The sequence below is a fragment of the Schistocerca americana genome, chromosome 2, assembly GCF_021461395.2.
Source record: "Schistocerca americana isolate TAMUIC-IGC-003095 chromosome 2, iqSchAmer2.1, whole genome shotgun sequence".
In the NCBI taxonomy this organism is placed as follows: domain Eukaryota; kingdom Metazoa; phylum Arthropoda; class Insecta; order Orthoptera; family Acrididae; genus Schistocerca; species Schistocerca americana.
Window position 1 is genome coordinate 740,242,066 of NC_060120.1, and position 27,855 is coordinate 740,269,920.

The 27,855-nt window shown below is 41.4% G+C and overlaps 1 non-coding gene across 1 annotated transcript; it reads left to right on the forward strand.

Moving 5' to 3' along the window:
- The first annotated feature begins 12,256 nt into the window (after positions 1–12,256).
- On the forward strand, positions 12,257–12,328 carry Trnap-agg. Its single transcript has one exon. It is a non-coding gene; the product is annotated as a tRNA-Pro (tRNA).
- Positions 12,329–27,855: the final 15,527 nt, after the last annotated feature.

A 27,855-nucleotide genomic window follows, 5' to 3' on the forward strand; every position in this document is an offset into this window, starting at 1 on the left:
TGCCACTCATTTCAGCCCGCTCTATAAGTACCAGCAATTCCTGAATGAATGGTTGATGTAAGTGCAGTATCTTTCTCGTCAGTCATTAATTCACCAAGTGACTACAACACATTTACATGGCTTTACAATACGCTGTCATGATAGACAGCAGCAAGGTGCCATATTTACCAGTTCAATACCTTTCCAGTCAGCACTACACAGGTCACTGACAAAATCATACATACAAATTAAACACTTTTCAGTCACTGGTTATAGAAACGCATTTTCATAAAAGCTCACTTAACAAATGTAAATACGTACTCATTTAATAAACTGAAATTAGCTCCACTATTTGAACACGATTTCAGTGACGTTATTTTATCCACTCACATAAGACAACCGGATAGAAAGTGCAGGGGAATTATTGTCTGCCTGTGAAGTGAAAAGCGAGCAGCTCTCATGTGGGGGAAGTTGTCTTTTCTGGAAGAACGCTGCAGCTACCAACAACATAACATCAATCCTCCTCTACAGCTAATAAGGTCAAACACTGCACAATGCTGTGCTTTTCGATACTAATAAGCGTGTAGTAATATCTTTCGCATATTTCATGAGAACTATTAAAATCCAAGACTTTTTTTTCGTCAACAGAATATATATTCGACATCTACAAATGTATTCTATGTACCATCAGATTAAGGCTTCTCTTTCAGTATTAATTAATTAATATTACGTTTCTCCATCAGTTACAGAGAAAGTTGCTTTTCCTTTTATCACACTTCCTTTCTTACTAACCTGGAGATATTACTCCAATCAGACATAATACGCTCTACATCTGGTTGCTATTAGATATATTACATAGTAATTTATGATGTGGTTTGTTCCTACATACAAATCTTTTGTTTTACGTAATGATCTCCAACATAAGTCTTCAGTGTGCAGTTTACTGCTCACACATTATTGGAATTAAATTAGTTCTCATATAAGGCTGCGATTAATACATCCATTGCAGATATTTCACCCTTTAAATAACTACAATGGTTTCCTTATGGTTTTTCAAAGGGAACCAAAATATATCTTCAGCTTTTTCCTTTATAGTCATATTTCAAATCTACTTTGTGGTAATTAGAAAAATAATTCACTTAATAAACATTAGAATTTTTTATTCTGAAAATAATATGGTTTTCAATTTTCAATCCTTGCGCGCTGGCTTAAAGTGCCACAGTGTTCCCCAAAGGAAACTACTCTCGCCCCTTTCTAAAAACAATAAAAATATAGTTATCCCTGCCCCTTTTACCTGTCATACATTCAGTGAACTCTGTTCCACTTTAGGCATCGGTGCCTCACTACGCTCAAGAATACCAAAGAGACCGGTTACGATGAAGTGGTTGGTATCGAAACAGCTCATCCATTAAGCAAAAAATCATGTTTTTTCTGGCTTCCTACAATTCCAAAATAATGATTCGCAAAATGCATAACAAAATCTGATTCTGTTCGGGGCTTAGTACTATTAAGTTCACATCTCAAACTATCCAGGAAACGTTAAGAGTACCTATCTTCGTTCCCACTGGACACGGTGCTGCCTATGGACAGCTAATAATTCTCCATAGTAATCGATACAATTACCAATCAAATTACCTCCTTTTAAACATATCTCCAAATCCGTCCAAGATGTACAGGGATTTCCAAAAAGAATACACGTATTTCGAATGCATATATTTATTAAACTTTAAGACATACGAATATGAAACTTTACACACATATTTATGACTCTCTCAAGTTCAGATTACAGATGTTCAATATGTCCTCCATCAGCGACACGAACAATATCACATCGATACTCAAATTCCTCCCGTACTCGGCAAGCATGCCCTTCGTCGTTGATGTTATGGCGGTACGGATTCGGTTCTTCAGCTCTTCCAGGTTCTGAGGGAGTGGTGGTATATAAACGCTGTCTTTCACGAACCCCGCAGGAAGAAGTCAGAGGATGTAAAATCCGGTGACCGTGGAGCCCAACTGAGTCATGCTAAGCCGCCAGCTTCTTGACGACCAATCCAACTGTTCGGTAGAGTTTCATTCAGATATTCACGCACTTGGCGACTCCAGTCTTGCCCCGTCTTGTTGAAAAATGTAGTTGTCTTTGTGCAGCCTCGGAAACAACCAGTTTTGTAACATTGCGAGATACTGCTGACCGTTAACCGTGTTTCCAACAAAGAAGAATGGACCGTAAACAGATGATCGGAATATCGCAAAAAAACACATTGACTTTGGGCGAATCTTGTACATGTTCAGTGGCTGTAAAGTCACTTCATCACTGAACACGATGCATTGTGCGAAAGTTTTATCATTGTCAGTAGCAGCAAGACCCTCGTTACAAAATGCCACACGTTTGCGTTTGACATCAGAACGAAGAGCTTGTAACAGCTGTAAATTGTACGGCTTCATAACCAACCGACGTCTCAAAACACGCCAACTGTTGTTGTAGGCAGTTGTAACTCCCGACTGGCAGGACGAGTTGATTTTGAAGGACTACGTTGGACAGCAGTTTGAATTCGTGCAACATTTTCTTCAGGATCACGATGGCGGTCAGGACTCTTACCTTTACGTACACATCCTGTGTCTAGAAACTGTGGATACCATCTGCGAATGTTCCATCCATTCAGAGGATCAATTTGGTACCTCAACCTGAAACGTCTATGCACAGTAATGACGGAGTTGCACTTCGCAAACTAGAGAGCACAGAATGGTTTCTGCTGGGGAGTAGTCATTTTAAAATGACTTAGCAAGCAAAACAAAAGACAACTGACATCTAGCAGCTATTAATATAAGCTAGACTACGTATTCGTTCGTCAAATAGGCGAACCGAGACGCAGCGATCGATAGTTTGGACAAAATAATACTTTGTAATACATATATTCTTTTTGAAACACCCTGTACTTTGCTTCAAGATTAATTTATGATCACGTTTCTTCCCAATATAGTGTCCTTTATCCTAAATATTACTGCGATAAGTAATAGATTCGTCTCCTTTCTTTGACACTTTGAGGAACAAAATCCAAGAACCGCATTACTCTATTGTATATTAACAACGTTTTAAATATAATTAACAGCAATCTCAGACTTTTCGCAAATGATGCAGTCATTTGAAGGAAGTACCGTCTGAAACCAGCTGCATAAATGTTCTGATGAACTTTTAAAGTGGTTCAAAGACTGGCAACTCGCTCAAATTGTTGAGAAATGTGAAATTGTGCTTTTTACAAAACGAAAAAAAGCATAGTGTCCTGAGACCATAACTTCAGTGAGTTACAACTGTAATCTGTCAAACGAAATGTGGGATGACGGTTCTGCTGCTTAGCATATCCCTAAGATGCTATGTGTCTGACCCTGGTGTCCTACAGAAAATGGAAGCTCCACATAAGAACACGCAAATTTAAGAAAGAAAACAATGTTGTGCATGGGAACGTCTCATTGAAGGAAAACTAGTAAGGGTGGTCCAGTTAAGCATGAAAATGTGAGAAGCGCAACACACAGGCATATATGAATGAAGAGGCTCTTCTATCTAAAACAGAAACTAGCGGCACTGTATCAATTTGGTTTATTACCGTAAAGCATCAACAGATACCGAGATCAGTATCAACAAATACTGAGATAAGTATATGAACACTTAATAAATGGACCAGGGACTGTATTTATGAAATGTAACCTTGGCACAGGTGGATGAGCACAGCATCACAGTAGCACCGTAATCATGAGAATGACTGCAAGAATGGTTTTGGTTTAAAGAAAGAAAGCTGAAAAATAAGTACAAACACCAGTAAAATCGCCAAGGTGCATGATGGAAACAGTTAGCTGGTTGCGAAACATTGAAACTATTTAATTAGACCCTGACGAAAGTTAACTAGCTTCATGTTGCCCTCAATTCAGTGATTTCCTCATCAGTTCGTTCCCATCACTCCCACATAATGTGAATGTGGAAGATGGCGACAGTAATGCCTGGAAGTTCTTAGTGCAGCACTGCCTCGGTGCTCAGTTCTACAACAGCACGTGCCGTCTCACAGGTATCCTGGCAGTAAGTGTTCTACTCTTCCATCTTCTAGCAGCAGACGTTCTCTGACTGAACTCTCCATACCTGGCTGTTCCTGACAGTGTGGCAACCTAGCTGGCCAATCACAGCAGATCTTAGCTCTGACCAATTACAATTTTGTAAATAAGTTAAACAAACTCCTACTCTCAGGGATTTTGTCATACTTGACCAATGATAAGCTGACCTGAGAAAGAAGGCTCTTCCACTCCTTGACAGATTTCTATCTCGTAAGCAAACACGTTAAAGTGCACGTTTTGCAAGGATTTTGAACTGACATTCTTTAGTGATGAAACCAAAGAGAATCAGCAGATCCTATGCTTCTCCCGTTCTGGTTTCTGCATCTGCTTCACACCGTATCTTACCAAAAGGATTTGTTTAGCCGTCATATAATGAAGTTTAACAACAGATAGGCCAGCCCTTGGGTTGCTTAGTGTGTGGAGATACGTCGAAAAGAATTGTGTGCTTCCCGCCCTCTGTGAAGGAGAACTCTGAGATCGTAACATGTTTATTGCCACTCCTGATCCTTTTAAGTAAGCTACATCATCCGCCACGTCCTGGAACAGGGGGAAGGTTCGAAACTACCGCGAACTAGACTCATAGCACACCAATAATGACTAATAGTAGTTAGGTGTTTTTTAGTAAAATGTAGTTTTTCTGAACAATCATAAACAGAACCTGCAGCAATATCCAGTTAAGACCATCCAGTGCCAGGGCCGCGCACACGTAGATTAGCTCGGTGGGCACGGCCAAAAATTGTAGGTTTATGGATTTACTGGCACGTGTGTAGCGCTGCAGGTGTTAGTTTGCTAGGATAGGAACAATTGAATTTCAGTAGACAAGTAGACTTGCCCATAGCGTAACTTTAATCTTCATCTTGTAGTAAGTAAGAAAGTAGAAAATCTAGAATAGAATAAATGCTGCTAATAAAACTATTATCTTGTAGATATTAAGACCCACTAATGTGTAAGGTGGTGGGTTATCATGTACACTCCTGGAAATGGATAAAAGAACACATTGACACCGGTGTGTCAGACCCACCATACTTGCTCCGGACACTGCGAGAGGGCTGTACAAGCAATGATCACACGCACGGCACAGCGGACACACCAGGAACCGCGGGGTTGGCCGTCGAATGGCGCTAGCTGCGCAGCATTTGTGCACCGCCGCCGTCAGTGTCAGCCAGTTTGCCGTGGCATACGGAGCTCCATCGCAGTCTTTAACACTGGTAGCATGCCGCGACAGCGTGGACGTGAACCGTATGCAGTTGACGGACTTTGAGCGAGGGCGTATAGTGGGCATGCGGGAGGCCGGGTGGACGTACCGCCGAATTGCTCAACACGTGGGGCGTGAGGTCTCCACAGTACATCGATGTTGTCGCCAGTGGTCGGCGGAAGGTGCACGTGCCCGTCGACCTGGGACCGGACCGCAGCGACGCACGGATGCACGCCAAGACCGTAGGATCCTACGCAGTGCCGTAGGGGACCGCACCGCCACTTCCCAGCAAATTAGGGACACTGTTGCTCCTGGGGTATCGGCGAGGACCATTCGCAACAGTCTCCATGAAGCTGGGCTACGGTCCCGCACACCGTTAGGCCGTCTTCCGCTCACGCCCCAACATCGTGCAGCCCGCCTCCAGTGGTGTCGCGACAGGCGTGAATGGAGGGACGAATGGGGACGTGTCGTCTTCAGCGGTGAGAGTCGCTTCTGCCTTGGTGCCAATGATGGTCGTATGCGTGTTTGGCGCCGTGCAGGTGAGCGCCACAATCAGGACTGCATACGACCGAGGCACACAGGGCCAACACCCGGCATCATGGTGTGGGGAGCGATCTCCTACACTGGCCGTACACCACTGGTGATCGTCGAGGGGACACTGAATAGTGCACGGTACATCCAAACCGTCATCGAACCCATCGTTCTACCATTCCTAGACCGGCAAGGGAACTTGCTGTTCCAACAGGACAATGCACGTCCGCATGTATCCCGTGCCACCCAACGTGCTCTAGAAGGTGTAAGTCAACTACCCTGGCCAGCAAGATCTCCGGATCTGTCCCCCATTGAGCATGTTTGGGACTGGATGAAGCGTCGTCTCACGCGGTCTGCACGTCCAGCACGAACGCTGGTCCAACTGAGGCGCCAGGTGGAAATGGCATGGCAAGCCGTTCCACAGGACTACATCCAGCATCTCTACGATCGTCTCCATGGGAGAATAGCAGCCTGCATTGCTGCGAAAGGTGGATATACACTGTACTAGTGCCGACATTGTGCATGCTCTGTTGCCTGTGTCTATGTGCCTGTGGTTCTGTCAGTGTGATCATGTGATGTATCTGACCCCAGGAATGTGTCAATAAAGTTTCCCCTTCCTGGGACAATGAATTCACGGTGTTCTTATTTCAATTTCCAGGAGTGTGTTATATATTTGTTTGATGAAAAGCTACATAGTCCAAGCCAGCTAGGAAGCTTTTAAAGCTGCCGTAAAATTAAAAATAGATCCCCCACCGTAACAAAAGTAAAGGAAGATAAATAGTAATTGAACTGTCTGGGCAGCCACTGGTAGTACTGAATACTGTCTGCAGTTACGATGTGCCATTAAAGGATCCACTAAACTGACCAAGCGGATGTGCATATAGCATTATAAAATGTTATATTACAGTTTGGGAATAAGCTGCCACACGACAAATACTTAAGAGTAGGAGTTTGTAGGGAAATGAAATGGAATGATGGTACAGACCCAGCCGTAAGTAAACAAGTTGGCAGACTGTTTCATTGGCAGAATACTAGGAGACTACAAACAAAACACTCCTATGACCCATCCTAAAATTGGCTCAGATGTGTGGGGCCAGTATCAAACAGGCTTAACAGGGCATATTTAATGACTATTAAGATCTGCAGCAAGGATTGTCACAGGTTAGTTTGATGACTCGTGGGAGAGCGTAACAGGATGCTTGAAGATAGATGCAAACAGCCCTGTGAAAGCTTACGTAGAAACTTTGTAGAACCAACTCTAGGCGATGTGTCTAGGAATGCACTACAACCCCCTACGTATTGCTCCAGTAGGGATCGTGAAGACAAGACCAGATTAATCACAGCACGCACAGATTAGTTTAAACCGTCATTCTTCCAGCGATCCATACCTGAATGGAAAAGGGAAATGCCCTAATGACGGGCACAGTGTGACGAACCCTCTGCCATGCACTTCACAGTCGTTTGTAGGACACAGATGTAGACATACAAGTAATGAATGCAGCAATATGTTCATAATTTGCCCCAATGATAATGCGTCCCTGTTACTAATTATTACGACTAAATTTTACCAACCATCATACCCAGTCCATTCCAAACCAAAAACTCAACTTCCTAAAAGACTTTTTTATTCTGAGTACGAAGTATTAAAAATAAGAAAAAAACTGTATTCCTTTGGAACCGTGAATGATTTTATTTAATGGCACCTTTCTTACGTAACGCATTATAATTGTTGTGAGCTGCCACAATCTCCTTAAAATATGAAAAAGACCAAGGACTGGATAGTGACAGCACGCAATATCATCCGTCACGCACCGTACACTTGGCTGCCGATTATGTATATACACACATCAAAAAACGTTTTGCATCTCCTCGGTTCGGAGAGTTCCGGAACCTGTACAGAGAATTGGAATAGAAATCAACGCAACCATCTTTTCCGCCCTTTTTATTGCTCATGAAAGCCACACATTGCATGTTGTACCACCATACAGCAAGACCTTCAGATGTGATGATCCAGATTGCTGTACATACCGGTACCTCTAATACCCAGTAGAACGTCCTCTTGCATTGATGCATGCCTGTATTCGTCGTGGCATACTATCTAGAAGTTCATCAAGGCACTGTTAGTCGAGATTGTCCCACTCCTCAACGGCGACTCGGCGTAGATCCTCAGAGTGGTTTGGTGGTTCACGTCGCCCATAAACAGCCCTTTTCAATCTATCCCGGGTATTTTCGATACGGTTCACGTCTGGAGAACATGCTGGCCACTCTAGTCGAGCGATGTCGTTATCCTGTAGGAAGTCATTCACAAGATGTGCACGATGGGGAGCGCGAATTGTAGTCCATGAAGACGAATGCCTCGCCAATATGCTGCAGATATAGTTACACTGTCGGTCGCAAGATGGCATTCACGTATCGTACAGCCGTTACGGCGCCTTCCATGACTACCAGCGGCGTACGTCGGCCCCGCACAATTCCACTCTCTACAACAGCAGGGATCTTCATCTTGCTGCATGCGCTGGATAGTGTGTGTAAGGCGTTCAGCCTGACAGTGTTGCCTCCAAACACGTCTCCGACGATTGTCTGGTTGAAGGCATATGTGACACTAATCGGTGAAGAGAACGTCATGCCAATCCTGAGCAGTCCATTCGTCATGTTGTTGGACCCATCTGTACCGCGCTGCATGGTGTCGTGGTTGCAAATAAGGACCTCGCCATGGACCTCGGGAGTGAATTTGCGGGACCCATGGTCTTTTGAGCGAGGAATATCATTGACAGTTCCTGTCTCTCTGTACCTCCTCCATGCCCGAACAACATCGCTTTGGTTCACTCCGAGACGCCCGGACACTTCCCTTATTGAAAGCCCTTCCTGTCACAAAGTAACAATACGGATGTGATCGAACCGCGGTATTGACCGTCTAGGCATGGTTGAACTACAGACAACACGAACTGTGTACCTCCTTCCTGGTGGAATGACTGGAACTGATCGGCTGTCGGACTCCCTCAGTCTAATAGGCGCTGCTCATGCATGGTTGTTTACGTCTTTGGGCGGGTTTAGTGACATCTCTGAACAGTCAAAGGGACTGTGTCTGTTGTTTCATGAGACGAGCGTATGTCTTTTTGGAAAGAAATACTCCAAATCCACATTTGCGACTCATTTATCGGCGATGTCTGTTTTGTACAGTGTACCTAGCTATTTGGGGTTAGCGGGTGTAATTTGTGCACAATTTATTGTGATTTTAAAATTGTCTTTCGTATACAGGGTGGTCGGAAGTTCCCCTTACGGACTTCTAGGACTTGTAGAGGGGAGTGAGTACATTGTATTTTGAGCAGGAACCCATGTCCGGAAACGTCGTCCAGCGAGACTACAGAGCGTCAAAGTTATAGGCGCGGACATCTGTAAATGTTCGTATACACGTGGTGATTCCGTGATGATGTTACAGACTTTCTAGGGTGATGGGGAACTATAAATGTATTAATTTGAAGTAGGGATCCCTGCACTGGAAACGAACGAGTCGAAAGCTATAAACGAAAATCGTTCTGATACCTCTGACAGTTGGATACATGTACAGATTCTTGTGTTGCGAAGAGTGTAGGGTTGGTAACTTTCAGTGGAGGTAGTGTGGACAAAAACGAGAAAAAATGTCTAATAAACGTGGGCTCTAAAGTGCGTACCTTAAGAGCTATGAACAGTTGCTCAATAGAGGAGATGAGTTTCACATTAGCGGAGATGAACGAATGGTCATAGCTCCTCAAGTATGCAATTTAGAGCCCACGTTGGTTACGACACCATCTACGCTACGCTTAGTGGCATTCTGCATGGTCCATAAGAAAATCATGAACATTTGGATGAGACTACGTTTATAACCAATCTTGTTCTTCACACCCGATTGTTAGCTTTATCCATTTTAGTCTTTTTAAATCAGAACATTACTCCTTTACCAGTCCCCTGACACGAACTCTTCAAGAATTTTACTAATTAACATTTTTGGTTTCATCATGTTTTCCCTGCTTACCCGCCATCTACATTAATTTAATATTTACTTAGTATTACTGTTTCATGTGACTAACTCAAAATTCTGACTACCTCTACCTGACTCGAACGACTTACTGACTACTTTGAAACGTACGTGCTCGTACAAAAAACCTCACTACCGTATCGTCGACTGTTTGCCGGGTTTTCTGAGAACTTAGCTTCGGTAAACATGATACGATTACAATGCAGAGTCGCGTCTGCTTGGCAACAAATGGCTCGTCGAAAATCGTAATTTTGGTACAGTCATGAGCTGCCATGAAAACCTTCACTATTACTATCAATTCTACTGTTATAAATCGTCATCAGGCACCTAGGGTACATAAACTAAAACACCTTTGCAGTTTCAATCTGAAGCGTTGGTATACCACTCTCGCATCAATTTAAAGTGCAATAGTGGCAGAGTACTCTGCAGAGGTGATTGCTATATCCTGGATGCTCCCGGCAGCCGGAACTACATCAGAAAGTCATATAACCCAAAGAAGTACCCTGACTTCAACGAATTTCTGAAGTTGCCACGCAGCTGCAAGTCGCTATTTCACATCCTACAAAGAGTCCGTTGGTGAATCGCTCATGATACTCACGCAGTTGTCTAAACTCCTTAACTATGAACGACAGACACTGCTGATCAGGGTACGTGGAAGACGTATTCAATTCTGTCCCACGACAGGCTTGCTTGTCCAGATACCATCTACGGGCAATTTCATGTTTTGCTATTGCCATATACATTCAATTTTTTTTTAATCCTTGTGCGCCACGTTTGGGCTGCATTTCATTCATATCTGGCGTTTCATCGAGCGAAGCGGCACAACGAGGAACGGCTCTAATATCTTATCGATCCCTTTCCTTCTTCTCCCTATACAAGAGATCTGTATCATAAAATATTAAATAATAGAGAACTATGTAAAACCAACTCTTCGGATAACATACCAGGTTTTCATTGTATTTAGGCCAGTCATTTGTGCTCCTTGCACCACCAAAGCAAAAAGTATTTTCCATTTGTTTGATTTACAACAGGCTGTGAATTGTATCGGTGACTAATATTTGGTTTGTGTAGCTGCCGTCGCCGTGATCTTTGTGATACGGTGTTCTATAGACACATGTTCAGACAACTAGTGACGTTAATCGTTCTGTAAGACATAACAGTCCCCTTTGTGGACTTCTTAACTTTATCAGAATTTATTTCTGCTGTTGCTTTTACCAGAAAAACTTTCTAGACAAGTCTCCATAACGATATTACACCACACAGCAATCAAAACGTGCCTACTAGATGTAATGTAGTTGTTATTAAAGCGACGAAGAGCTTCCCATCATTGGAGTCTTTAAGATGCTACTTTGCTATATACGACTCATGGAGGTATATGACTATGACGATAGTAGATTCACTGATTGTACATGTGACAAACTTTTTGTAATAGAAGGAAACAAGTACAGAGAATAATGTATATAAAAATGTATGAATAAATATTATTTGTATTTTGCAGCTTAATGTTTATTGTCGGTTAGGACCAAACATGTTTCACTTATTTCTCTTAGGCATCACTGGTTGTCTATATAAAAAAGGTGCTCGGCTAGATATAAATATTTCGTACATATTTGGTTAAAAATGATAATAAACATTCATTTGCAAAAGACGTATAATTATATTCCTATCTACATCACGAACATATAAGAGTAACATCTGAGGAAGAATGGCTGTATGTATTAATACATATATAGTTACAGACAGTGGCGATGTGTTTGAGATAGTTTAGCAAAACAGACATTTGAAATAAGGTGTACGTAAGACGTGTACATCACTTATCCCAAACACTGTACTTGGAATAAGACTAACTAAAACTAAATTTTATCGCAAAATTATAAAAAGAAACTAATAAAAATGCAATGCCCTACGAGCGCATGTAACGTAATCTTCGCTTCCTGTAGTATTTCTGTCCTCTCACATAGAACATACCTCCGTACCTAAAGGTTTATTTCAATTGAAAACAACGCCATGTTCATTAGAGCTATTTATACGTAAAAACAATTACGGCTAGGTCGCGACTGAGCAATCGAGGCTAAAGAATAATTCACTTCAGCTGCACGGCTCTGTTAATCATAGCTGTAAATTAGAGAAACTACCAATTCGGTGTAGAATTGCAACATCATACTATTCATAATCCCTCTGTGCAAGACGACACTATTTAGCACTGCCCACGATTATCCCAAACGTTGACTGTCATGAGAGTTTCCTTGCAGCTCAATGCCAGCGTTGTCGTGTCTTACACACGTGGCGAGCGGACGCTCCCTGGTTCCTTATACGTACGCCATCAGCTCGTCATGACTTTGGCCCTCCGGCTAATCGCGATATATAAACAACTTTCTTGATCTATGAATATCAATTCATTTATGGTAATACCTTAAATTGAGCCTCAGGTAATCCATGGCTCGTTGGTCTAGGGGTATGATTCTCGCTTAGGGTGCGAGAGGTCCCGGGTTCAAATCCCGGACGAGCCCTAAATTTTTTTCGCTTCCGAACCATTGTATCCACTTGCAAAGACTCTTTTTAGTTACTTCTATTTTATTTGCTGGAAATTTGTTGCAAGCAGTAGTCAGTGAGTCACAACCGAGTGCTCAGAATGTGCTGACGCGCGGTGCGGCGCTCCGCGTGGAGTACATGACGCGTCACGTAAACACGTGTTATTGTACATGTATATCGCGTTTCCCTGTACAGCCCCCCCCCCCCCCCCCCCATATTGTAAGTATTAATACTTCTTGTTCATAGTCTTTGTGTATTGTTCGGGAAGCGGAGGTTCAGCTTCGTAGCCATGAATCATGTTCATAGCTTCGATCAGAAAAATACTTCAGGTTCGCCTTTGGCAGGAATACAACAGATGTGCAACATACAGCTTTGGAAGTTCATGAGTGGTTGCATGGTAGCTTCACTAATTCTTGTGATAATGCGGAGTACATTCAAATGAATAGTCAGAAGTACTGTGTTTTTACTAAATTGCATAATTACCTCATATTAGACAAAATTTTACACAAAACCCAGGGAAAATTAGAATTCAGTCATCGTGATGTTTCTGTCATTGCCTTTGATGTAAGTAACGCCAACAATGACCTGAAAACTGTCAGGGTTTGAAATTTTCTCCAGAGCGAGACAACAAGGACTTGATGGATCTACTTTCTAGTTATGGACAGGCCAAAAGCATCGAATTGCAAAAGGGGGCTAATAGATACACGATTAAGTGCTAGAACTGGATTAGATCTTTCAGAATGCTTGTAACGTCTGATATCCCGTCCCACGTTCTTCCAGGCGACTGCAGAGAACACACAGTTCATGTTGGGCAAAATCCCACATGTCACTTGTGTAATGAGCCAGGACATCTTCGGGAAAACTGACCACGGCAAGTGTTTATTTGACGAAACAGCACGCAACAGCGGACAAGATCTGAGGCAGAGGAATTGGTTCAAATGGTTCTGAGCACTATGCGACTAAACTTCTGAGGTCATCAGTCGCCTAGAACTTAGAACGAATTAAACCTAACTAACCTAAGGACATCACACACATCGATGCCCGAGGCAGGATTCGAACCTGCTCGGTTCCAGACTGTAGCGCCCAGAACCGCACGGACACTCCAGCCGGCCGCAGAGGAATTGATCCACGCAAGTAATACAGCGGGCAGCACCGAGAATACTCGCATGGAATCCACTGACCAGTTCTTTATTTTAGCTACAGGGGAATTCCCAACCTTGAACAAGGGACCAGCAGAAAATGAATTACGTGAGAAATCATACAACGCTGACGAGCATGAGACCCATAAAGACCGGTGTTCAACTACCTTCCAGGATAACAGCTATAATTCACCAGCGAGATAACGAAGTAGATAAGAGCGTTGTCCTTCCAGTTCTCATCCAAATCAAGAAAACAAGAAACATGCACTAGAAAAGGATAGTACGAACTCCGAAGAGGAATCTGCACAGATACCTAGCAAACGGAAGTCCGATAACGTTACAGCCATACAGGGTGAATCCGAGATGTAAAGGGAAACTCAAGAGGAGCTGTTCCCCAGTCCCGACAGTAAGACTTGGAGGATACACTTGAACCGTCCACTGCAGAACCGTAAATATCAACCGATGCAGGAAGCAACATGCCAGGAAACTATACAGGAACATATGAGTCAAACCACAGGAGCTGTTACTGAAACATATGAACAGGACAGGGAAGTGAAAGATCGTGCGGAACCAAATTTCACTTTCACCACGGAAACAAAGAAACACTCATTAAGGGGAGCGGAGAAAAGTAGTACCAACTGGAAGATTACAAAACCTCTGCGCACCAAGCGAGAAAGTCAAACGCAATCGAAATGTGGCACGTCAAAAATACAAGAAAGATGCGGAAAGGGAACACAAAGACGACGAGAAGGGAGCGATAGGAAGTGAACCTACTGCACACGACTCCACTCAATAAAATGTTATTGGGAAATAAGACGGAAAATCAAAATTGAAAAGCAAGTTTGAAGTGGACAATACGATAGTGACGACTCTCCTCAAGCTATAATGTTACTATGAACGCAGATGAGCGACAGGAACAACCGTTGGCAACGACACGCCTGTAAAATCTAGAAAACAACTAAATCCGGTCAAAGGACTGCATTTTTGGACCCTTAGCTTGAAGGTGGCAGGGGTAAAATACAGGGAGCGAAAGGCTATTTACAATTTGTACAGACACCAGATGGCAGTTATAAGAGCCGAGGGGCATGAAAGGGAAGGTTGGGAAGGGAGTGAGACAGGGTTGTAGCCTCCCCACGATGTTATTCAATCTGTATATTGAGCAAGCAGTAAAGGAAATAAAAGAAAAATTCGGAGTAGGTATTAAAATCCATGGAGAAGAAATAAAAACTTTGAGGTTCGTCGATGACATTGTAATTCTGTCAGACAGAAAGGACCTGGAAGAGCAGCTGAACGGAATGGACAGTGTCTTGGAAGGAGGATATAAGATGAACATCGACAAAAGCAAAACGAGGATAATGGAATGTAGTCTAATTAAGTCGGGTGATGCTGAGGGAATTAGATTAGGAAATGAGACAAAGTATACACAGTACCACACAGTAAATGGAATGACACCATTAATAAACACAGACTTCGATCAGAAATCGGTATCTAAGGTAGAATATTCAAAATTTCTAGGTGTATGCATTGATGAGGGGTTGAACTGGAAAAAACACACTGAGGATATGCTGAAACGTTTGAGTTCAGCTACTTATGCTATTAGGGTCATTGCAAATTTTGGAGACATACATCTGAGTAAATTAGCTTACCGCGCCTATTTTCACTCTTTGCTTTCATATGGCATCATATTCTGGGGTAACTCATCATTGAGTAAAAGAGTATTCATTGCTGGAGCTCATCCAAGATCATCCTGCAGACACTTATTTAAAGAGCTAGAGATCTTCACTGTAGCCTCACAATATATATATATATATATATATATATATATATATATATATATATATATATATATATATATATATTCACTTATGAAATTTGTTATTAACAATCCGAACGAATTCAAAAGTAATAGCAGTGTACATGGCTACAACACTAGGAGAAAGGATGATCTTCACTACTCAAGGTAAAATCTAACTTTGGCTCAGAAGGGGGTAAATTATGCTGCCACAAAAGTCTTTGGTCACTTACCTAATACCATCAAAAGTCTGACAGATAGCCCTATAGCATTTAAAAGGAAATTAAAAGAATTTCTTAATGGCAACTCCTTCTACTCATTAGATGAATTTTTGGATATAGTAAGCGGGTAATTTCCCCAACACCCACAATGTGTCATGTAATATTCTGTGCCATGTAATATTTTGTGTAATGTAATATCTTGTATAGACACCTTTTATTAACCTGACACGTTCCACATCATTACGAAGTGTCATATTCATGATCTATGGGACAAGTACTAATCTAATCTAATCTCATCTAATCTATTTGGGGAGCAAAATAACTGATGATGGTCGAAGTAGAGAGGATATAAAATGTAGACTGGCAATGGCAAGGAAAGCGTTTCTGAAGAAGTGAAATATGTTAACATTGAGTATAGATTTAAGTGTCAGGAAGTCGTTTCTAAAAGTATTTGTATTGAGTGTAGCCATGTATGGAAGTGAAACATGGACGATAAATAGTTTGGACAAGAAGAGAATTGAAGCTTTCGAAATGTGGTGCGACAGAAGAATGCTGAAGATTAGATGGGTAGACCACATAACTAATGAGGACGTATTGAATAGGATTGGGTAGAAGAGGAGCTTGTGGTACAACTTGACTAGAAGAAGGGATCGGTTGGTAGGACATGTTCTGAGGCACCAACGGATCGCCAATTTAGTATACTAGACACAATTTTTGTCTCCACAGGCATCGTAAATAACCTACAACGTTGTGAGATATGGCCGTTCAACTTTACCGATCATTGCGCTTGTCACATAACCGTTACGCAGAGAAAACTTTTCTAGGGCGTTCCGCGTATGGCAGCAGGATGTGCCGCTCCTTGACTATAAAACATTGAGGCAGCAAATTCAAGACATATGGAGGAAACGCTTAGACAGGCTGACAGGTATCGAGAAAGAGTACTATGGTGGACGGACTGTGCAAAACCGCAAATAAAGAAATGCACCGTCCAGTGCGCACGGAAAAAATCATGCGGAAGAGAAATAGAAACATTACTTTACAATCTTATGAGAACTATACAATTAGTCTGACGCTCTAATGGCCAACCTAATTAAAATTGATAGAATTAAAGTACTAATAACATTAAAAGTTCGCGAAACTTTACTTGGTATTAAAGTACGGGCTCGAGATATCAGTGACGTCAACCATGTAACTGAATATGTCTATCACGTGATAGCAGAAACAAAACGGGGCAAACAAAAACTGATTACTGAGCTTGTAGATGATGGTAGAAATGCTCCGCATGTAGAAGAGACATCGGAAGAGTACTTTTTGAACGGTATCACACCGTGTCTTGACTCAAGCGATAACAAAGAACTAATCGCTGGGATAACAAATGAGGATGTCAAACGTTTTATCGTCGACGGCCCCTAGAGGAGAGCAGTTATAGGAGATGACTGCCCATCTAATTTTACGAATAGTTTTGGCATACCACAGGAGAGAAACTCGCCAAAATATAAAATGAACTCGTAAAAAATAAGGTCTTCCTGCCACAATATACGGAACGAATGATAGCTCTCATACCAAAGACTGCACAGAGTAATAAGCTAGAAAATTTCCGTCCTCTTACTTTGCCCAACGCAGACTTCAAAATTATAATGCTTATTACAAGCAACAGAACAACACAAGTACTCTGCAACTGTGACCTTTTTCTTTGACTGCAAGGACCCATCGCTCATTGAGTGTCTGGAACACGGCACCACGATTAAAGCAAAGTGGTACGTGGGCACTTTGCAAAAACTGAAGCGTGTCATCAAGTCCAAACGCTCAGGAATGTTGACGGGAGGCATCATTCTGCTGCAGGATAAAGCATGCCCACATATTGCCGAGGTTGTTTCGGGTACGCTGCAGGAGTTTCGTTGGGAAGCCAGTGCACGTCCTCCATCCAGTCCCGATCCCTTCCCATGCGATATCCATATTTCTTGAGCCCTGAAGAATGGCTTTCGTGACCGTCGATTAGCTTCGGACGTAGAGGCGCACGCCTGGGTGCAAACATCTCTCCTGCAGGTACTGTCCGTCTAGTTTGAAAGTGGGATAAATATATTAACAATTATGGCTATTTTTTGAAACTCATTTTCAGTTGACTGCCATTTCTGCATCGTACCTAACCTAATTTTTTGGACTGAATCTGCCCCAGACCCGCGCTTGATATAAAGTATCATCGCCATGCGCTTTACGATAGCTAGTGGCGTATATGTAAGTTAAGATTCGGCGTGTAAGTTAAGATTCGGCAGAAATCAAATCTGCATTTGGATCGGACTTCCTTAACTCTTGTGCAGGAAGGTGTACAGTATTCTGCCGCATCCTGTCTCAGTAAGCTACTACTCGAATTCAAAAATCTTAGCAGTAATCCACGCGCTTTCAAATCGAAACCGATGAGTTTCCTCATGGGTCACTCCTATTCTCTCGAGGAGTACCTTGACAAATTAAGCTTATTTGTTGTATTGCTGATTGCGTTTACTTAAACTTATGGATTGACTTTTTTCGGGTTCATAAAAATTTTATTTCTATCTGTTATTACTTTTATGTTGTAATTTCATGTACTGACACGTTCCTTGACCTTAGAGCTTTGCTTCTCAATTTGCTTCTACAGAACGTGACGTGTAAACAAATAAATAAATGAACACACCGCGGAAGTCCATACAGATGTATCCAACATTCATGCAGAATTGGACGTGAGCCACGGAATGTTCGAGTGCCGTGGCTGTTGCAGTCACTGGAGTCAGTGTGTGATGCCCGTGACCTGACGTTGATCCTGCCAACGCCACCTGGCGACAAATCCTCAGATCGTAACCCTAAAGAGACCATGAGGTCCGAAGTAAGCAACATGGCTGCAAGCGTTCAATGGCTCCAATGTGTCCATTGTGTTTGTAAAGAGTGGAAATCTGTTTCGTAGGTGATGGATTTTGTATTGTACTTTGTTAAAACGTCTCGAAGGTGTAGTATGTCGAATTCCAAAGGCAGTTACCATAATGGTCCTGAAGTTAGTCCATTATATCTCCTGCCTGAAAAAAAGTAAGATTTAAATGAATCTCAGCTGTTCACATACAAAACGAGGCACACAATTTTCCTTTGATCATAATCTCACCAGCTCAGAAGAAACAGTATTCGACCCAGTGCAGAGAGAAGGAAGAATTTAACAAAATGCTGTAGAAGAATTCGGAGTTTAGCCCGGACTAAGAGACGACTGGAACCTACAATTAACATAAAACAACCAGAACTAAAACAACGAACCACATAATTGGTAACGATCGTTTATTTAAGATCCATCGGATTTTCAGAGTGGTTTCCATTTTCTGACCGATTGGAACTTACTTTCCAAACAGCCTCATATTAGTTTGTTTCAGTTAATTACTACAGTATCTTGCAATACTTGAGGGAAAAAGCAGTTCATCTTGTAGTGATTTTGGCTAATTGGCCCTGCACTGAGATGTGTCAAATCTCAAACATGATGTTAGTTTGTTGAGAGATAGTTACTTAAGTCAAATAAGGAAAGTGTTTGTGGGGCGGCGGGTAAAAGTTAAGCTTTAATTTGTTCGCCGTTTTTCTCACGCGAGCCAGGCAACTAATTTTGTGGTCAGCCAGAAAGCGAAGGAAAACATACTGACCTTAGTTTCCCGTCTACACGGCCACATTCTGGACTAGCCCACTGAAAGAAAAGTTTCTGTCCTATTTCTTTGCGGGATCAGCACTATTGTTTTAAATAAAAGTATAAAGTTCCGATCAAAATTCTATTGCGTGAAGTTTCTAACATACAACACTAGGAAATTCACTATTTTTACGTGAAAGCAAGTCTTTCTATTCTGGATCTTACAGTAGCTGAATGCGAAGTGAACCTTACTACTTTTTTAAAATAGAGGTGGAAGCCCCTCCACGCCCACATCGGCATGATGGCCAACACAATAGGTCTACTGCCATCTCTGCATAAGGGTTAGTATTCACTAAAGTGGGGTGTCGCAGGATGTGAGTAATGCGATGTTTGGGTACGTCTGGTTAAGGTTAACCATTAATACGCGCTCATCTGGAGATAGATTGGGTCGAAGTCGCACGAAGGGTAGCGGTTTGAAGGGCAGAGGAAAAAAAGTGCCAAGGCAAGAGCCAAGGGAAAAAAACCTGTGCGATAGTTAGGTCGGGTGGTAAGAGCAATAGCGGATGTCTTGCTGCCTGCGATAGGTAGTCCAAGGATAGGATTTGTTAGTAGTGGGTATCATGCATGTCAATACCTTGACGTTGTGCGGTTGTGCTGCTCGGCGGCTGGCGCTGGGTGCTGGTGCAGAGTCCTCGTTCAGCGTCAGCATCCTGCAACAGTTAGGTTTATTATCGATCTCGTGTCCGACAGGTCATATACCGGAAGCACAGTGTGAGGGAATGTTGGCTAATTGTTTGTGCGTCTGTGGGCGAGCTCGTCGGTGTCCCTGCTGTGGCCTGTTGTCGGCTCTAATAGCAGTTGGTAATTACCAGTCACTGTTGCTGATATGCAGGGGCTTGCCGACGTTTGTCGCTTGTTTGCGTATGTTAGTTTACCATAGGTGGCTATGCTCTAGCTAGCAGTGTCTTTGGCCGCTTGTGCTTCCACCTACGGTTGTGATAAACTACTGCCTCTCGGGCTGTATTTATGTAGGTGCCGTGCCGGAGCGGACGGCCCAGGGAACGTCTGTTGTCTAAGGCTATCTGCATACTGCAGCAGCCTCCGAACGACCGCATTCTCGGGCACATGAACGTTAATAATATAGTTACAAATTACTTCAGAAACCTCTTAATTTTTATTCGAATTCAGTTAAGTTGTTTGAAATTACCGAAAAAGTTTCAGCTTGCTTGAATGAAGACTTTGCATTCTAGAATGTTTATAGTGGAAGATCGTTACCTCTGAACCATATCTTTACTAGAACTTAAGTCAGCAGTTATTAATACTACAACTCTCAAATTTAGTATAGCTCCATCACTTGATATGTTTTATCATCCACTTCAACCAAAATTCTCTATCATTAAAATCACAGGTACTTAGTCTACTTCGATTGGTTTTACTTTAGTTACAAAACTGGTTTTCACTTAATTACTCAAAAACTATAAGGCGCAGATTAACGTGGTCTCTTAGTTTATTATTTTTGGGGCGAAGTGGAGCAGAAAACAAAATTTCATGTTCCTAAGTCCATTATTTAGCGCCTACGATTTTTCACAAACTGATTAGAAATGTGGGAGAAGAGTTTACTTTTTCATCCTGTTTTAGCATAAAAAAAGAACAGGGTATGTTTTACTGTAGTTGGTCGCCCTTTCGTCCATTTTCACTGCTGCTTGAAGTCAGTCTTTCGTGCAGCCTCCATGTCCCTGAGAAACAGAAAACACAGCCTAAGCTTCTGTTCTCAACTTACTACTGAGGGAGGACAAAGTACATTTTACAATTTATGTTTTGGCAATAGTTCTAATAATTGAGAAGTTGCCAGAAAGACAGTTAGCACCAAGTCATATCGGAAAAAAGGAATTCATTTACTTTATAATTTAGCCTAAATTTGCATTCATGCTTCCTTTCTTTCATAAATGATATCTTTTATGTTCCTAAATAGTGAATTTTTGGCAAATTTGCAATTTATTACTTGAGATGTTGCTTTAGCTTGGAAGATTGAGTAACCTTTGGAAGTTTCACTTTAATTTGGCTCAATTATCGTACGGATTAGTTTACCAAAGAAGTCATTTGCTAAACAGCACTTGCTTTGCTTTGTTGTATGCATTATTAAAGAAACTGCTTTTATTTTCAACATATCGATTTTTATGATCTACATTTCGCATCATAATTCTAGGATTCTGTTGTCTAATTTTACAAATTAAATTTACTATCTGCCTTAATCAAGTTTAAGCGTTTTCCACAATTTTATTGAGATGTGAGGGAAATTATTCAACAATTCCCCATCATTTAACCGTATATATCTCCACCTACTTTCATCATTTCTCCATTTAATCATATGTCAGCCTACTAACTTCATTTCTCCATTTTCTTCATTTTCAGAATACTCCGATTTTGCCACTTCTTTCTCCCCCTTTTGCTTTGTCAGCCTACTGACCACCTCATTTCTCTATATATTTGGTGTGATCCTCGAACCACTTCCACACATCTCCCTTTAATTAATGTTAAAAAGCTATTGCTTGCCTCTAGGGGCATTACATTCTTATCCTTATTGCTCCTCAGACAACCTTACTCCCACTAAAATTATTATTTTGTGCAGATTCTAATGGATTTTTTTTGTGCATACCTAGCTTCAATAACTTCTTGTAGTACAAAATTTTGTAGTTTTGTAGTTACTAACCCTTTTTATGGATCCAAATTTTATCTGTTTATTTTTAGCTGTTCTTTTTTATTGGTACTCAAATTTACTTTTGCCTTTCACTAGGAAGATTACTTATTAAGACGACTTCATAAACTAATAGAATATATACCACATGAAGACATATATGAATCTTACTTACTATGATAGAACAGAAGAAGGGAATAAAACTAGAAATGGAAATAAAGTTTCATCCAGCTGGGACCGCACGATACGCCAAACCGTGTATCTGCCAAAGAGTGGCAGACTCCCTACAGTAACTAGTTACTGTTATTTTTAAATTGCTTTGTTAAATCACTTTGCTATCTTCCTGAATGGTCCCTTACGCCCTTGCATATACTTCTTATTTTTAGATCTTTCTTTAGTTCTTACTGCTACTAGCTTATTAATTCTAAAACAAATAGGAGAAGCGTTTTTGTATTGCCTCCTTTTCCTATTTTCACTTTTTGCCTTAGTATCGGGCACTTCACGACCAAATTCAGTATCGTTCTGCAGATATCTGTCGTTCCTTAATACAGTAAAAGGCAGTTCCCATGCTGTATTATTACTGCCTCTTTGCTTATAAAGAATTTGTTCTATCGTTACTTTATTTATATCAGCTGGTATTAACGTCTCGCCGGTCGGAGTGGCCGTGCGGTTCTAGGCGCTACAGTCTGGAGCCGAGCGACCGCTCCGGTCGCAGGTTCGAATCCTGCTTCGGGCATGGATGTGTGTGATGTCCTTAGGTTAGTTAAGTTTAATTAGTTCCAAGTTCTAGGCGACTAATGACCTCAGAAGTTAAGTCGCATGGTGCTCAGAGCCATTTGAACCATTAACGACTCGTGCTGTACTGGGCTAGAAAATTTTCCAGTAACATCTGTTATTTTTAAACCACTTTCTTTCCGGTCAGCTAGTTTATTCTCACTATGAGTAGCATCACACGTTACTTGTGACACAGTACTTACTTCACTACCATTATCATGAGTACAATGATGTGTTACTTCGGAGATGTCAGTACCTTTAATAGGGTAGATTAATTTAGTCTGAACAGTTTTCACATTCACATCTTCTATCAAATCACTTTCAACCTGTTTTCTGCTAAAGTAGTTCTGATCAGTTGCAAGTACATTTACACTTAAATTTTGGGGCTCATCAATCTCTACATTTTTAACTGCCTTTTCCAACCTATCCAGTAATTGTAAATCGAAGCACTTGGCGACTCCTTCCACTTTTGTTTGCTGCACATCAGCCAAACTATCCTCCAACTCTCAGCAAACTTCGTCCCTGCGTAACATTGCTACTTATAAGTTATAATAATGTCGTCAGCCTCTACCATTTGTGGCAAGTTAAGACAGCTACTAGGTTCCTTCACCTTATTACTATTGCTACCCCCTTCATTCATCAACTCCTTCCCTCTAAAATATTGCAAAACTGATTCTACATCCGCTATCTCAACTTCAGCTTTTAAATTGCCATCATTGTCGAAGACATAAGCTTGTACTTCACCTTTGTCCATATCAGACTCAAATCTGTTAATTATTTCTTCCTTATCATCTACAGCGTATTCTTGTTCTTCTTTGAACCATTTCTCCAAGGTATCCAAAATACTACCCACTATGTCATGAGAGTGGTTTAACACATCACTGGTACTTTCTGCTCCTATTTCATCATCACCGTGTTCTGCCTGTGTATGATGGCTGACTGTTGTTTGTGTATTTGTTACTGGTTGTGTTACTATTACCGCCTGTTGCGCGCCAGTTTCCTCATAGACGGGATTTAGTTTCCCAAACGAGGCCTGTTGTGTTCATTTGCTACAGCATTATATATTGTAGCATTTTGTCCCTCCTGGTCTTAATGGGATTGTGTTTACATTTCTGCTTTCGTCATAATAATTGTTACGAAAGTGTGGTAAATGTCTACCCTCTCTATCTCTACCACGGCCTTGATTTTGATAATTTGCCCTTGTATTTCTAACTTCCCTACTTCTAACATTGGGTCGACAGAAGCGTCCGATCCCACGCGTCGGCTTTGACCCGTGACGTAAGGGTGTTGCCGTGTGTGACGTCATGACGGCGCGGAGTTTGGTTTGAGTGTGGCTGACTCCAGTTCTGTTTTATCTTATTTTATTTAATTTTCTGATCTGTTCGTTCTATCTCGTGAGATTTTTTTAAAATTTAAAAACACTTATTACTTATTTTAATTATCTGTTTCCTCCAATTTCTGTTTTAGTTTATTATATTTATCTTTCTGATCTGTTCGTTCTATCCCGTGAGATTTTTTTTTAAAAAGACAAAAAACACTAATCAGCTACTGAAGCATCTTTATCTTCTATGGGTTGCAGGGGTTACGACCCCCTGGGGAGGTGGGTGGGTATTCATGCACGGCTGTCTTCACTTACACGATGTAGCTACGCAAGGCGTCTAAATTTGTTTATATTTAGTTTGCCCCCCCACCCAACACACCCCATTTCCCGCGCTTGTCCGGTTAGTGTCATTAGGCTTCTTGTGGAAAGTGTGTGTGTTTGTTTTTCTTTCCGCCATATTTGTGACGTCATGGGTCAAAGCAGACGGGCGGGATCGGACGCTTCCGTATTTCCACATTCAGGTCCCCATTGTCCAGATTTTTGTTTTGTACGTTGACTGTTAGACGATCTGTTATTATGCTGCATCTGCTCCTCCGCAGCAGCTATTCTTTCAACCCGTTCTAGGTATCCAATGAATTTATCTACATTATCTCTAGGGGCGGAAATGATTCTTTTCTGCCAGTACCAAGGCTGCTTACCTTCTAAACCCAGAATTATCATATCCGGTTTGATCTTTTCTGTCAAATGTGACATTCATGAAATCCACTTCCTAGAGAAATCCTTTACTGATTCCCGTCCAGGTGAAAACTTTTAACCACTCCAAAATTCTTTTAAAACACCATTTTGTTTGTGTAACCAGTATTCAGTAAGAAATGCAGATTTAAATTCAGACAAAGTTTTACATTTTATCATTACATCAGCTGACCATCGCAAAGCGTCTCCTGACAAATGACTTCTTATAATGGCAATTTTCTCCCTTTCTGACCATGCATTAGGCAAAACATCTTCAAATCATTCCAAAAATCAAGAGGGTGTATCTGTTTATCTGGATCAAAACGTAAGAATTGTCGACACCCAATAAAAGCTGCGTCAACTAAAGCCACAAGCTGTACAGTAGTACTACTACAACTAAGAGAGGTTACTCTATTTTCTAGGTTAGCAAAGTTAGTGTTCAGTTCTTCTACTTGTAACTTTACTGCTTCTACCCTGTCAGAACATCTTTTGTCCACCTCTTCAGAAAATTTCTTACAAGTTTCTTTTACGTCCTCAATATTTTATCGTGGCAGGTATCTGCCTTTATCTGTACCTCATTTATTCTGTTAGAGCAAAGTTTGGATTCTTTCTTACAACCTCTCTTCCAAAATTTCATCTGCATCTTGGAAATCTTTGCGAACTTCGTCAATTTCGCATTTAAAAGTACTATGCATTTGAGTTAACTGTTGCCCTACTTTGACTTGAATACCATGATGGATAGCATCCATCTCGTAGTTTAAACTGTTCATATTTGATTTCATTTCGTCTTTCAATTCTTTGTTACTATCATCAATTTTATTTTCCAACTTTTTTTATTATCCCTCATTTCCTTATTACTAGCCTCAAATCTTATTTTCCAGCTCTCTACTACTAAATTTTATTATTTAACTCCTTATGATGTGAGTTGGAAAACAGTAGTTGTATCGAGTTCAGAGATTCTACATTGTCATTTGGCCTTTCCTAACCTAGCTAAACCTGAGACATATTGAGCTCAGTTTCATTATCTGATGAAGTTATTAATTCTATCGGCTCCTTTTTGATTGCTGTCTCATTGACTTCTTCATCAGAAACTGGTTCTAACCATGCAGTCTCATTGAAATTCAAATCGGATTCTACTTCTGACAAATCACCCTCTAATTTTATATTTATAGGCTCAACGGAACCCTCCTCATTAAATTCAGTTTCTGATTCTGAGGTTTCATGGTCAGAGACCGGTTCCCTTTTGAAACTTACATATGTATCCATTTCTAGTAACCTGTTAGCAAGAATTAACAAATAATTTAAATACTCTTGACTTAGCTTAATTGCTTGATTTCGACGAATGATGTCGGCGCGGTGTACCAGCAACGTCCTGCGACGCGTCGCGACGTATTGCAGGCAGCAGCAGCAGCTGTGGCGGTGAAGATGGCTGCGGGTGTCACTCAGCTCCGTGATGACGCACGTCTCTTTCTACCTTCAGTGCCCTTGGCAGCCGCGATCCAGTGTCGTCTTCTTTCCTTCTTCCTCCACGATCCAAGTTACTGTGATTGACATCCACTGTTTATTCACCACACACGCGAGTAAGTTATAACACTGTTCCCGCACTAGTTTCTGCCTATGTCACTTCGGTATCGTGTTAGTGACAACCGAGTTCGCAGATTTTTACCAATCACTTTCACTGTTCAATCACGTTGATTTGCTTTCAGTTTCCCGGCCGATAGGCACCGTATGTGGGGCGGCGGGTAAAATTTAAACATTTGTTTATTCGCCGTTTTTTTCACGCGTGCCTGACAACTGAATTTGTTGCCAGCCAGAAAGCGAAGGAAAACATACTGACCTTAGTTTCCAGTCTGCACGGCCACATTATGGTCTAGCCCGCTGAAAGAAAAGTTTCTGTCCACCTATTTCCGGGATCAGGACTATGAAGTTAAATAAAAGTTTAAAGTTCCAATCAAAAATGTATTGCGTGAAGTTTCTAATACACAACACTAGGAAATTCACTATTTTCAATTGAAAGCAAGTCTTCCTATTCTGACAGCACATTTAGCAGTTCAGAGGCACTGGCCGAAGTGGCCGTGCGGTTAAAGGCGCTGCAGTCTGGAACCGCAAGACCGCTACGGTCGCAGGTTCGAATCCTGCCTCGGGCATGGATGTTTGTGATGTCCTTAGGTTAGTTAGGTTTAACTAGTTCTACGTTCTAGGGTACTGATGACCACAGCAGTTAAGTCCCATAGTGCTCAGAGCCATTTTTGAAGTTCAGAGGCGACCTCTGTTGTACGTTCCTACTAGATATTCTTTCGTCCTGACTAAACTTACTCAATGAAAGTTTGCAATAAATGTTCAGAAATAATGCTCGCCGTAAAAGTGGAAATAAAGTCACAACATGCCACACGGAATTGTAATTCACACGGACGACACACTATCAGTTACTTTGGCGAATTCTAAGCGATCCAGGACGGTGTACAGTCCTCGCGAGCTCACTATCCGTTTTTAACGCAAATTATGCGCTTTGCCACAGATCGGCTCTGACGTCATCCGAGGCAGAGCGATATCCGACGTCTAACACACGTGGACCTCACAGTAGCTGAATGCGAAGTGAACCTTACTGCTGCCTCTCAGGCTGCATTTATATAGGTGCCGGAGCGGACGGCCGAGGGAACATCTGTTGCCTACTGCTATCTGCATACTGCAGCAGATCCGAACGACCGCTTTCTCCGGCACATAAACTTTAATAATATAGTTACAAATTACTTCAGAAACCTTTTAATTTTTATTTGTATTCAGTTAAGTTGTTTGAAATTACCAAAAAAGTTTCAGCACGCTAGAATGAAAACTTTGCCTTCTAGAATGTTTATAGTGGAACTAACGGTAGATTGGTACCTGCGAACTATATCTTTACTAGGACTTATGTCAGCAGTTATTCATACTGCAACTCTCAAATTTAGTATAGCTCTATCACTTGGTATGGTTTATCACCCACTTTAACCAAAATTCTCTATCATTCAAACCACAGGTACGTAATCTACTACGATTGGGTATACTTCAGTTACAAAAATGATTTTTACTTAATTACTAAAAAACTATAAGAGGTAGCTTAACGTGGTCTCTCAGTTATTATTTTTGGGGTGAACTGAAGCAGAAAGCAAATTTTCATGTTTCTAACTGCATTATTTAGCGCCTATGATTTTTCCTAAAAACGTGGA